Source organism: Zea mays, chromosome 3, assembly GCF_902167145.1.
Source record: "Zea mays cultivar B73 chromosome 3, Zm-B73-REFERENCE-NAM-5.0, whole genome shotgun sequence".
NCBI classification, from domain to species: domain Eukaryota; kingdom Viridiplantae; phylum Streptophyta; class Magnoliopsida; order Poales; family Poaceae; genus Zea; species Zea mays.
The window spans coordinates 25,811,280-25,825,061 of NC_050098.1; positions in this window are offsets into that span (position 1 = coordinate 25,811,280).

Here is a 13,782-nt window from a genome sequence, read left to right on the forward strand (position 1 = left end):
CCCCAGTGGCGACACCTCCAAGCAGATCCGGATCGGTTCCAGGCTCGACCCCAAATAGGAAGCAGTGCTCGTCGACTTTCTCCGCGCAAACGCCGACGTCTTTGCGTGGAGTCCCTCGGACATGTCCGGCATACCGAGGGATGTCGCCGAGCACTCGCTGGATATTCGGGCCGGAGCCCGACCCGTCAGGCAGCCTCTGCGCCGATTCGACGAGGAGAAGCGCAGAGTGATAGGCGAGGAGATCCACAAGCTAATGGCAGCAGGGTTCATCAAAGAGGTATTCCATCCCGAATGGCTTGCCAACCCTGTGCTTGTGAGAAAGAAAGGGGGGAAATGGCGGATGTGTGTAGACTACACTGGTCTCAACAAAGCATGTCCGAAGGTTCCCTACCCTCTACCTCGCATCGATCAAATCGTGGATTCCACTACTGGGTGCGAAACCCTGTCCTTCCTCGATGCCTACTCAGGGTATCACCAAATCCGGATGAAAGAGTCCGACCAGCTCGTGACTTCTTTCATCACACCCTTCGGCATGTACTGCTATGTCACCATGCCGTTCGGTTTGAGGAATGCGGGCGCGACGTACCAGCGGTGCATGAACCATGTGTTCGGCGAACACATCGGTCGCACAGTCGAGGCCTACGTCGATGACATCGTAGTCAAGACAAGGAAGGCTTCTGTAACACCCGGTTTTAAAGGACAAAGCCGGGTGCATCTCATACATGCGCCAAGAAGACTACATATATAATAACAGAGTGTATAGAGATAAATGTCATAAAACATCAGAGTATTTATTACATAGCGGCAGACTTATTACAAAATAAAAGTGTAAACATAAAACGAACTAAGGATCGTCGGCGCCAATGTCGACTGAGAAACGCCACCTAGATCAGATCGAACTCCTCAGTGTTGGGCGGCTCCTCTTCGACCACCTGCTCTTCTCCTGTGGGGGGGTGTGAGACAGCAAGAGTGAGCTCACATACGTTCATAGCTCAACAAGTCGTGGGGAATAATGTGGCATGAGCTCACCAAAGGTGGGAGTTCATGTAGTGTAAGGCTGATCAATGAAATAAAGGCTAAGGCTGAGCATTGCTTTTATAAGTTGGTCAAAATTTTATTAGCAATTACTAAGTGTAAGTAAATACCAAACCTTAGTAATAATAAAGAACAGTAATAGTAAAATAATCCCAAATGCGATGCAAATGTCCAATTGAATTTAAGTTCCATAATTAATCATGTGAGGGTCCGAGCCGCTCATGACCGTGAGCACGGCTAGTATACTAGTTTTACACTCTGCAGAGGTTGCGCATCTTTACCCACAAGCCGTGTTACCCATCTGCCAAGGGGTCATGAATCCCATACACCTCTACCAAGGAAGCGAGGCAGGGTAACACTACGAGGCCTTTACAAAGTTCCACTAGCTTCAGACTACCCGCTACAGTTTATAGGAAGCTCCAGTGCAGGGTTCTTGCCGACCGCCATCGCAGCAAAATCAAACAAGGACCTCCCTACACTGACCACTCCCCTACTGCCCTTGCCCCTTTCGGGTAAGGTAGCCCTCCACTAGCTTTCCTAGTTAATCAGCCAAGGGCGTCCCATTAAACCCTTGTGGTAGCACTGTTGTCCCGGGTGGTCGCTCCATGTTCCCATTAATTTAATGATCTTAACATGAACAGTAATAATAACAAGATAATAACAGAATAATCATGAATAGTGTATCTCCATACCCAATCCACATAAAGCAATAGCAAGTACTACCCAAAAATATTTCAGGGGTGAACAAGGTATAGAGGTAATCAAAACTGGGGTAACATAAAGGCTCCCATCAAAATTAACCTATGCAGATCATTAAAATTAATAAGAACATGGCTAGGAAAAGTAAGTGATCAAGGGCACAACTTGCCTTCAATGAGCTCCTGCTCAGCTACCTCTACCTGTTGAACCTCAGATTCCACAGAGGCTTGCTCGTCTACTCGCATCAACACAATACATACATAGTATAGCCAAAATCAACATCACACCAAACAGATGAATGAAATATACAGTAAAAATCTACATATTAAAATGAAATCATAGGAACTGAAATCACTAAATTTGGAGTTATAGTATTCAAGTTATGAATTTCCTAAGGTTTAATGTGATTAAAATAGGATTAGATGAGAAATAAATTTTCTAAATGTTTTCATGTCAAAACAGAGATACTAAATGATAGAGAACATTATTACAAAATTTTAGAAACTGGAATGGTTCAATTTGGAGTTAACATGAATTTTCTATGAATTATACAAATTCTGGCATTTAATTAATACTAAAAATCCATTTTTAAATTCATTTTTCTGGTTTTATTTGTTCTCTGGACTAGGCGTCGAATTCCAGAAAGCGCAAGGGTCTCTGTAAAAGAATTCTAAGACTCAGTAAATAGCTACATAGGACTGCGGGTTGGTTTCTATAAAACACAGGGTCTTTTTAACAAATGCGACACGGCGAAGGGGTATCTTGTGTTTTCAGCCGCTCGATCCCGCGCCTACGGCTAGGATTAGATCTTACTATCGCCGAAAGGGGTATTCCATCGGCGCCCTTGGATCGAGATCCAACGGTCCGGATATTATGAACCCGAGATCACGCTGCAGCCCTTCGATTCCCATCGTGCGGCCCAGATTGCATCCCGGCCGAAGGGGTATCGTTCCTCTAATCGGAGCCGTTCAACAAAAGATCAACGGCTCACAACTCTCTCCTACCTCTCGATCCCCTCCGACGGCTCACCGCGCCACGCCGCGGCAAAGCCATCGCCGGAGCGACCCAATTCGCCCACCCATGAGTTGATTCGCCAAATCAGTTGGTGCAAAATGAAATTAGGAAGATGGCGAACACAGAGGTGGGAATTTTACCGAGGATTAGGTCACCGGGAGGCCTGCCCACGGCGCACGGCGGAGGTCTTCACTACGGCGACGAATTGAGCTTGCGCAGGACACCGGCGGGGGAAAATTGACGGCGGCCGAAGCTTCGCCGCACCAAGCAGGTACCCAGGCTCTAGCGCAGAGGACCAGTCGCGGTGTGGGTGAGGGCAATCACGGCGGCGGGCTAAGCTCTACTCTAGCGGCGGCGCGTTTGCGTTCCAGGGAACAAGAGGCTGTCAAGGGTCCCGGCGATGGAAACGAGGTTTTTAAGGCGCGCCGGGGTGCGACGGTTACGCGGCTCCGAGGTCCCCGGAGAGCATCCCATGCGAGGCAGGCGCGGTCCGCGCGGCGAAGACCCCGCGGGTTCGGTAACGGCGGAGAGGAAGCACCTGACGTGCCGGGGCCACCCATCAGTGAGACGCGACCGCTAACTCTATGGACTGGCAAGCGGGACCCACGCAACAGAGAGTTGGCGCACGCGCGGTGTAAAAGCGGCTGACAAGCGGGATCCACACGTCGGCGCGAGCTTTAGGTGTGGGCTGCGCGGGTGGGAAGCTGGAGCGGGCCGAAATGATGGTTTGGCGGCCCATGAGGCTTTTATTCTTTTTCTTTTTTATTTTTTTCTATTTTCTTTCTTCATTTCAAAATTTGGTTTGAATTTGAATTTTAAATTCGAACGTTGTACAGATTTTTATCCTCCAATCATATTGTGAAATGAGAATATAAATCTTGGAGATAATAGTATATTATTTATATTTTTATACCCTTTTCTCTTCTCTTATTTTTGAAAACCCTAGTTTTAATTTAGGGTTTAATTCAACTTCTAGCAATTATTATCTTATTACCATTACCATTAACATTATTATTTTATTTAATGCACAAACATATAAACTCCAACATGATGCATTTTTTTGTCATTTGTTTGAATTAAACTCTAAATTTTGTGTGTGCTCTTTTTAGGATGCAAATGAGGCACATAAAATGAGAAGATCTCTCTATATTCTTTATTCAGAATTTTAAGTATTACAAATCCTACCCCCCTTAAAAATAATCTCGTCCTCGAGATTTAAGAAGATCTAGGGAAAAGGTGGGGAAACTCTATACGAAGTTCTTCTTCTCTTTCCCAAGTTGCTTCATCTTCACCGTGGTGACTCCATTGAACTTTGCACATCTTTATAACCTTATTCCTCGTGACTCGAGTCAATGTATCCAAAATCTTGATGGGGTACTCAGCATAAGTCAGGTCATCTTGAACATTAAGGTCTTCCATTGGTAATTGTTCCTCAGGCACCCTGAGACATTTCTTCAGCTGAGATACATGAAAAACATCGTGAACATCTGCAAGGTGATCTGGTAACTCCAATTGGTATGCAACCTCTCCCACTCGCTTTAAGATTAAGAAGGGTCCAATAAAGCGAGGGGACAACTTTCCTTTGACTTTGAATCTCATCATACCCCGGAGTGGTGACACCTTCAAATAGACATAATCACCCTCCTTAAACTCAAGTAGTCTTCTCCGGGTATCAGCATAGCTTTTCTGCCTGGATTGTGCAGTTCTCAAATTCTCCCTTATTTGCTGAACTTGTTCCTCTGCTTCTTGTATAATCTCAGGTCCAAATAACTGTCTTTCACCCGTTTGATCCCAATACAATGGGGTCCTGGACTTTCTGCCATACAAAGCCTCAAACGGTGACATCTTCAAACTGGCCTGATAGCTATTATTATAAGAGAACTCCGCATACGGCAAACTCTTATCCCAACTTCCACCATGTTTAAGAGCACAAGCTCTTAACATATCTTCAAGCACTTGGTTAGTCCTCTCAGTCTGTCCATCAGTCTGTGGATGGTAAGCCGAACTAAAGTTCAATCTTGTATCCAATGACTCGTGCAACTTCTTCCAATATCGAGAGGTAAACTGTGATCCTCGATCTGACACAATCTTCTTTGGCACACCATGCAGGCATACAATCCGTGCCATGTACAACTCTGCCAACTTAGCTCCTGAATAAGTGGTCTTCACTGGAATAAAGTGGGCTACCTTAGTTAGCCTGTCCACAATCACCCATATAGAATCATACCCAGCAGACGTGCGGGGTAATCCAACAATGAAGTCCATGCCAATCTCTTCCCATTTCCACTCAGGTATCTTCAGTGGGTGCAATAGTCCGGCTGGCCTCTGGTGTTCAGCCTTAACTCTTTGGCACACATCGCACATAGCCACATGTGCAGCCACATCTCTCTTTAGTCCATACCACCAATACTTTTGCTTCAAATCCTGATACATCTTGGTGCTCCCAGGATGGATAGAATAGATTGAGTCATGTGCTTCCTTCAATATGGTTTCCCGAAGACTATCAATGTCAGGAACACAGATCCGATTCTTGAACCAAATCGTGCCTTGCTCATCCTCCGTGAACTCCGGGCCTCTACCTTCAGTTATCAGATCCTTGATCTCCTGGATCTTAGCATCACCAACCTGACCTTTACGAATTTCTTGCTCCAAGGTAGGTTCCAATTCAATAGTCACTCCTTCCGTATGAGTAACAATTCCCAAATTGAGTCTCTCAAAGTCTTTTGCTAATTCATCAGGTAGCTGGACAACGAAAGCGGAGTGAACATGCTCCTTCCGACTCAAAGCATCTGCAACCAAATTTGCCTTGCCCGGATGGTAATGAATCTCCAAATCATAATCCTTAATGAGCTCCAACCAACGGCGTTGCCTAAGGTTGAGATCCTTCTGAGTGAATATGTACTTCAAACTCTTATGATCCGTGTATACTTGGCACTTAGTTCCCATAACGTAGTGTCTCCAAATCTTAAGTGCATGCACAACTGCAGCCAATTCCAAGTCATGAGTGGGGTAGTTCAATTCGTGCTTCCGCAACTGACGAGATGCATAGGCAATCACATGACCATCTTGCATAAGCACACATCCAAGTCCTTGGCCACATGCATCACAATAAATGTCAAATCCCTTCTGCAGATCTGGCATAATCAGTACTGGAGGTGACATCAATCTCTCCTTCAATTGATCAAAACTCTCTTGGCATTTCTCATCCCACTTAAATTCTCTTCCTTTCTCCAAAAGCGAGGTCATAGGATTGGCAATCTTAGAAAATCCTTCAATAAATCTCCGATAATATCCTGCGAGTCCCAAGAAACTCCGAATCTCCGTAACTGTAGTGGGCACTCTCCACTCCATTATCTCCTTCACTTTAGCAGGATCCACAGCTATTCCTCCATTAGAAATAATATGACCAAGGAATGGCACCTTGTCAATCCAAAACTCGCACTTCCTGAACTTAGCGTAGAGTTGATTATCTCGTAACTTCTGTAGCACCAACCTCAGATGTTGTTCATGATCACTTTCATTCTTAGAATAGATAAGAATATCGTCGATGAATACCACGACGAATCTGTCCAAATACTCCATAAACACCTTATTCATCAAATTCATGAAGTAAGCTGGTGCATTGGTTAGTCCAAATGACATAACAGTAAACTCATATAATCCATATCGAGTCGAGAAAGCCGTCTTGGGAATATCCGATGGTCTAATCCTCATCTGATGGTAACCGGATCGGAGATCAATCTTCGAGAATACTCTAGCACCTCGCATCTGATCAAATAAATCCTTAATACGGGGCAACGGATACTTGTTCTTCACAGTAACATCATTAAGTGACCTATAATCCACACACATTCTTTGTGATCCATCCTTCTTCTGCACAAATAACACCGGTGCTCCCCAAGGTGAGGAACTCGGACGAATGTAACCAGCCTCTTGTAACTCCGTCAACTGCTTCTTAAGCTCCTTCAACTCCTTTACGGACATTCTATAGGGCCGTTTAGAAATAGGGGCGGTCCCAGGTAAAAGATCAATAACAAACTCAACTTCTCTATCAGGTGGCATCCCTGGTAACTCCTCTGGAAAGACATCCGGAAAATCTCTAACCACCCGGATGTTGTCACCAACAAACTCCTCAGGCATAAAGAACATTGCACGCATGGATGAGGAGGTTACTGCAATATTAACTTGAAACCTTTCTCCTTTAGTGGTAGTGAGTTCTACGGTACCTCTACCACATGCTATAACGGCCTTTGCCTTTCTTAGCCATGACATACCAAGGATCAGATCTATACTGCTTGACTCTAATATTATAGCAGTAGCTCCAAATTCTCTACCCATAATGGTCAAGGTCAATCTACGTGTCATTTGATTCGCCTCAACAGGCCCTTTAGGTGTAATTACTATCATTGGTTTTCTCATATTTAGCAGTGGTATTTCATTTGTGTTGGCATATCTAGCAGACATGAATGAATGTGTAGCACCAGAATCAAATAATATGGTTGCAGGAATTGCATTAACATAAAACATACCAATTACAAGGTCCCCACCATCAGGAGTATCATCAACGCTGACTTGATTCACCCTGGCAATAGAATATCCCTTGCCAGGGGTCTGTTGCTTGTTCTGAACTGGAGTAGTAGCAATCCTCTATGGGCAGACATTTGCATAATGACCCGTCTTCCCACACTTGAAACACGTAGTGCCTGGACTCTGTCCTGCAAACTTCGTCGGGGTGCCAGTGGGAGTAGCCTGTCGAGGAGGTGGAGTCCTCAGTGGTGATTGCTGAACTGGGCGTGGTCCTCCCGGTCGAGTCGGTGTACCCTGTGGTGAACTGTAGCGAGGACGAACACTGTTGCTACCCTGTCCCTGTGAGATAGCCTTCCTCTTCAAATCGCCCAATTGAACACGCTTGTGTTCAATAGCAAGAGCCTTATCAAGTAGCCTCTGAAATGATGGAAAGGTGTGTGCAACCAGTGCATACTGCAAGGGTCCATTAAGTCCTTCAATGAAGTGCTCCTGCTTTCTTTCATCCTCGGCAACTTCCTCTGGAGCATACCTCGAAAGCTGAATAAACTTATCTCTATACTCGCTGACTGACATGTTGCCTTGCTTTAATGACAGAAACTCCTTCTTCTTGATCTTTATCATACCAGCTGGGATATGGTAGTTCCTGAATTGTGTACTGAACTCTGCCCAAGTAATAGTATCAGCAGCGTCATGGGCAGCAGTATAAGAATCCCACCAGTCAGCAGCAGGACCAGTCAGACGTCCAGAAGCATATAAAACCTTCTCCCGGTCAGTGCATTGTGCGATGTTCAGCATCTTCTCAATTGACTTCAACCAATCGTCTGCATCAAGTGGATCTGGCGAACTGGCGAAGGTCGGTGGCTTATGACTCATAAACTCCCGGTGCTTATCACGAGGTGGAACTGGTGGTGGTGGTGGAGGCAATGGCACTTGTTGCTGCTGTTGCTGTTGTTGTTGCTGTTGTTGAAGTTGTTGTTGCAGCTGCTGTTGTTGCGCCCTCCTTTCTTGGCGTATCTCATCTCTCTCCTGGCGCAACTCCTGGCGTATATCTTCTCTTTCCTGACGCATCTCTTGGCGGTCTTGCTGCATCTGGGCACGCATATCAGCCATGATGTTCGCCATTTGCTGCATCACTGCCATCTGAGCAGCAACCAGTGGGTCAACTCCGCCTGGTGGAGGATTAGGAGGATTCATCTCTGCAGGCTGTGGCTGAGGTTGTCTATATATCCTTCGAGTGTGTTGGTTAGGAGGCAAATCAATTCCACCACCCCTCCTGGTATTGACCATCTGAGTTAGATACATAAGGTAAGAAAATAGTAGACAAGGCAGTAATTACAAATCATGTTACTTTGGAGAATTTATTAACTAAGCAGTTTAGTGTTTCACCTACCATAGCTAATTCATTACCTTATAGTGGTACATCCTAAGATGTCCATATTTAATACTTCAATCAATCAAAGAAGCAAATCAGACATTTTCCACCAGAACAATCAAACAACATTTTTAAATATAGAAAATAGTTTTGATTTGGTCTTAGGCCTCCTATCTCTTAAAAATGTCATAGGGGTAGGGATTCCAAGGTGTGAAATCCATCTTGTCTCAGAGTAGAAAAGGTAAGAATGATCAGAGTAGAACAGTAGAAGGTGAGACAGGATCAAGATAAGTGTAGAAAGAATCAGAGTAAGGTGAGTATAGAATGAATCGGAATGAGATAAGTAGGTAAGGGTTTGTCCATTTCTATCTAGGTTTCGTCCTACAGTCAACATTTCCTCTGATACCACTTCTGTAACACCCGGTTTTAAAGGACAAAGCCGGGTGCATCTCATACATGCGCCAAGAAGACTACATATATAATAACAGAGTGTATAGACATAAATGTCATAAAACATCAGAGTATTTATTACATAGCGGCAGACTTATTACAAAATAAAAGTGTAAACATAAAACGAACTAAGGATCGTCGGCGCCAATGTCGACTGAGAAACGCCACCTAGATCAGATCGAACTCCTCAGTGTTGGGCGGCTCCTCTTCGACCACCTGCTCTTCTCCTGTGGGGGGGTGTGAGACAGCAAGAGTGAGCTCACATACGTTCATAGCTCAACAAGTCATGGGGAATAATGTGGCATGAGCTCACCAAAGGTGGGAGTTCATGTAGTGTAAGGCTGATCAATGAAATAAAGGCTAAGGCTGAGCATTGCTTTTATAAGTTGGTCAAAATTTTATTAGCAATTACTTAGTGTAAGTAAATACCAAACCTTAGTAATAATAAAGAACAGTAATAGTAAAATAATCCCAAATGCGATGCAAATGTCCAATTGAATTTAAGTTCCATAATTAATCATGTGAGGGTCCAAGCCGCTCATGACCGTGAGCACGGCTAGTATACTAGTTTTACACTCTGCAGAGGTTGCGCATCTTTACCCACAAGCCGTGTTACCCATCTGCCAAGGGGTCATGAATCCCATACACCTCTACCAAGGAAGCGAGGCAGGGTAACACTACGAGGCCTTTACAAAGTTCCACTAGCTTCAGACTACCCGCTACAGTTTATAGGAAGCTCCAGTGCAGGGTTCTTGCCGACCGCCATCGCAGCAAAATCAAACAAGGACCTCCCTACACTGACCACTCCCCTACTGCCCTTGCCCCTTTCGGGTAAGGTAGCCCTCCACTAGCTTTCCTAGTTAATCAGCCAAGGGCGTCCCATTAAACCCTTGTGGTAGCACTGTTGTCCCGGGTGGTCGCTCCATGTTCCCATTAATTTAATGATCTTAACATGAACAGTAATAATAACAAGATAATAACAGAATAATCATGAATAGTGTATCTCCATACCCAATCCACATAAAGCAATAGCAAGTACTACCCAAAAATATTTCAGGGGTGAACAAGGTATAGAGGTAATCAAAACTGGGGTAACATAAAGGCTCCCATCAAAATTAACCTATGCAGATCATTAAAATTAATAAGAACATGGCTGGGAAAAGTAAGTGATCAAGGGCACAACTTGCCTTCAATGAGCTCCTGCTCAGCTACCTCTACCTGTTGAACCTCAGATTCCACAGAGGCTTGCTCGTCTACTCGCATCAACACAATACATACATAGTATAGCCAAAATCAACATCACACCAAACAGATGAATGAAATATACAGTAAAAATCTACATATTAAAATGAAATCATAGGAACTGAAATCACTAAATTAGGAGTTATAGTATTCAAGTTATGAATTTCCTAAGGTTTAATGTGATTAAAATAGGATTAGATGAGAAATAAATTTTCTAAATGTTTTCATGTCAAAACAGAGATACTAAATGATAGAGAACATTATTACAAAATTTTAGAAACTGGAATGGTTCAATTTGGAGTTAACATGAATTTTCTATGAATTATACAAATTCTGGCATTTAATTAATACTAAAAATCCATTTTTAAATTCATTTTTCTGGTTTTATTTGTTCTCTGGACTAGGCGTCGAATTCCAGAAAGCGCAAGGGTCTCTGTAAAAGAATTCTAAGACTCAGTAAATAGCTACATAGGACTGCGGGTTGGTCTCTATAAAACACAGGGTCTTTTTAACAAATGCGACACGGCGAAGGGGTATCTTGTGTTTTCAGCCGCTCGATCCCGCGCCTACGGCTAGGATTAGATCTTACTATCGCCGAAAGGGGTATTCCATCGGCGCCCTTGGATCGAGATCCAACGGTCCGGATATTATGAACCCGAGATCACGCTGCAGCCCTCCGATTCCCATCGTGCGGCCCAGATTGCATCCCGGCCGAAGGGGTATCGTTCCTCTAATCGGAGCCGTTCAACAAAAGATCAACGGCTCACAACTCTCTCCTACCTCTCGATCCCCTCCGACGGCTCACCGCGCCACGCCGCGGCAAAGCCATCGCCGGAGCGACCCAATTCGCCCACCCATGAGTTGATTCGCCAAATCAGTTGGTGCAAAATGAAATTAGGAAGATGGCGAACACAGAGGTGGGAATTTTACCGAGGATTAGGTCACCGGGAGGCCTGCCCACGGCGCACGGCGGAGGTCTTCACTACGGCGACGAATTGAGCTTGCGCAGGACACCGGCGGGGGAAAATTGACGGCGGCCGAAGCTTCGCCGCACCAAGCAGGTACCCAGGCTCTAGCGTAGAGGACCAGTCGCGGTGTGGGTGAGGGCAATCACGGCGGCGGGCTAAGCTCTACTCTAGCGGCGGCGCGTTTGCGTTCCAGGGAACAAGAGGTTGTCAAGGGTCCCGGCGATGGAAACGAGGTTTTTAAGGCGCGCCGGGGTGCGACGGTTACGCGGCTCCGAGGTCCCCGGAGAGCATCCCATGCGAGGCAGGCGCGGTCCGCGCGGCGAAGACCCCGCGGGTTCGGTAACGGCGGAGAGGAAGCACCTGACGTGCCGGGGCCACCCATCAGTGAGACGCGACCGCTAACTCTATGGACTGGCAAGCGGGACCCACGCAACAGAGAGTTGGCGCACGCGCGGTGTAAAAGCGGCTGACAAGCGGGATCCACACGTCGGCGCGAGCTTTAGGTGTGGGCTGCGCGGGTGGGAAGCTGGAGCGGGCCGAAATGATGGTTTGGCGGCCCATGAGGCTTTTATTCTTTTTCTTTTTTTATTTTTTTTCTATTTTCTTTCTTCATTTCAAAATTTGGTTTGAATTTGAATTTTAAATTCGAACGTTGTACAGATTTTTATCCTCCAATCATATTGTGAAATGAGAATATAAATCTTGGAGATAATAGTATATTATTTATATTTTTATACCCTTTTCTCTTCTCTTATTTTTGAAAACCCTAGTTTTAATTTAGGGTTTAATTCAACTTCTAGCAATTATTATCTTATTACCATTAACATTATTATTTTATTTAATGCACAAACATATAAACTCCAACATGATGCATTTTTTTTGTCATTTGTTTGAATTAAACTCTAAATTTTGTGTGTGCTCTTTTTAGGATGCAAATGAGGCACATAAAATGAGAAGATCTCTCTATATTCTTTATTCAGAATTTTAAGTATTATAGCTTCCAACCTCCTCTCCGACCTTGAAGTGACATTCCGATGTCTCAAAGCGAAAGGCGTCAAGCTCAATCCCGAGAAGTGTGTCTTCGGGGTGCCCCAGGGCATGCTCTTGGGGTTCATCGTCTCCGAGCGAGGCATCGAAGCCAACCCGGAGAAGATTGCAGCCATCACCAGCATGGGGCCCATCAAGGACTTAAAAGGCGTACAGAGGGTCATGGGATGTCTCGCGGCCCTGAGCTGCTTCATCTCACGCCTCGGCGAAAGAGGTCTACCTCTGTACCGCCTGTTAAGGAAGGCCGAGTGTTTCGCTTGGACCCCTGAGGCCGAGGAAGCTCTCGGGAACCTGAAGGCGCTTCTTACAAAGGCGCCTATCTTGGTACCCCCAGCTGATGGAGAAGCCCTCTTGGTCTATGTCGCCGCGACCACTCAGGTGGTTAGCGCCGCGATTGTGGTCGAGAGGCAAGAAGAGGGGCATGCATTGCCCGTTCAGAGGCCAGTTTACTTCGTCAGCGAGGTACTGTCCGAAACCAAGATCCGCTACCCACAAGTTCAGAAGCTGCTGTATGCAGTGATCCTGACGAGGCGGAAGTTGCGACACTACTTCGAGTCTCACCCGGTAACTGTGGTGTCATCCTTCCCCCTGGGGGAGATCATCCAGTGCCGAGAGGCCTTGGGCAGGATTGCGAAGTGGGCGGTGGAAATCATGGGCGAGACCATCTCGTTCGCGCCTCGGAAGGCCATCAAGTCCCAGGTCTTGGCGGACTTCGTAGCCGAATGGGTCGACACCCAGCTGTCGACGGCTCCGATCCAACCGGAGCTCTGGACCATGTTTTTCGACGGGTCGCTGATGAAGACGGGAGCCGGCGCGGACCTGCTCTTCATCTCGCCCCTCGGGAAACACCTACGCTACGTGCTGCGCCTCCATTTCCCGGCGTCATACAATGTGGCTGAGTACGAGGCTCTTGTCAACGGGTTGCGGATCGCCATCGAGCTAGGGGTCAGATGCCTCGACGCCCGCGGTGACTCGCAGCTCGTCATCGACCAGGTCATGAAGAACTCCCACTGCCGCGACCCGAAGATGGAGGCCTACTGCGATGAGGTTCGGCGCCTGGAAGACAAGTTCTACGGGCTCGAGCTTAACCACATCGCTCGGCGCTACAACGAGACTGCGGACGAGCTGGCAAAAATAGCCTCGGGGCGAACGACGGTTCCCCTGGACGTCTTCTCCCAAGATTTGCACCAACCATCCGTCAAGATCAACGACACGCCCGAGCCCGAGGCACCCTCGGTCTAGCCCGAGGTACCCTCGGTCCAGCCCGAGGCGTCCTCGGTTCAGCCCGAGGTACCCTCGGCCCCCGAGGGCGAGGCGCTGCGCATCGAGGAGGAGCGGAGCGGGGCCACGCCTGATCGAGATTGGCAGACCCCATACCTGCAATATCTCCGCCAAGGAGAGCTACCCCTCGACCAAGCTGAGGCTCGG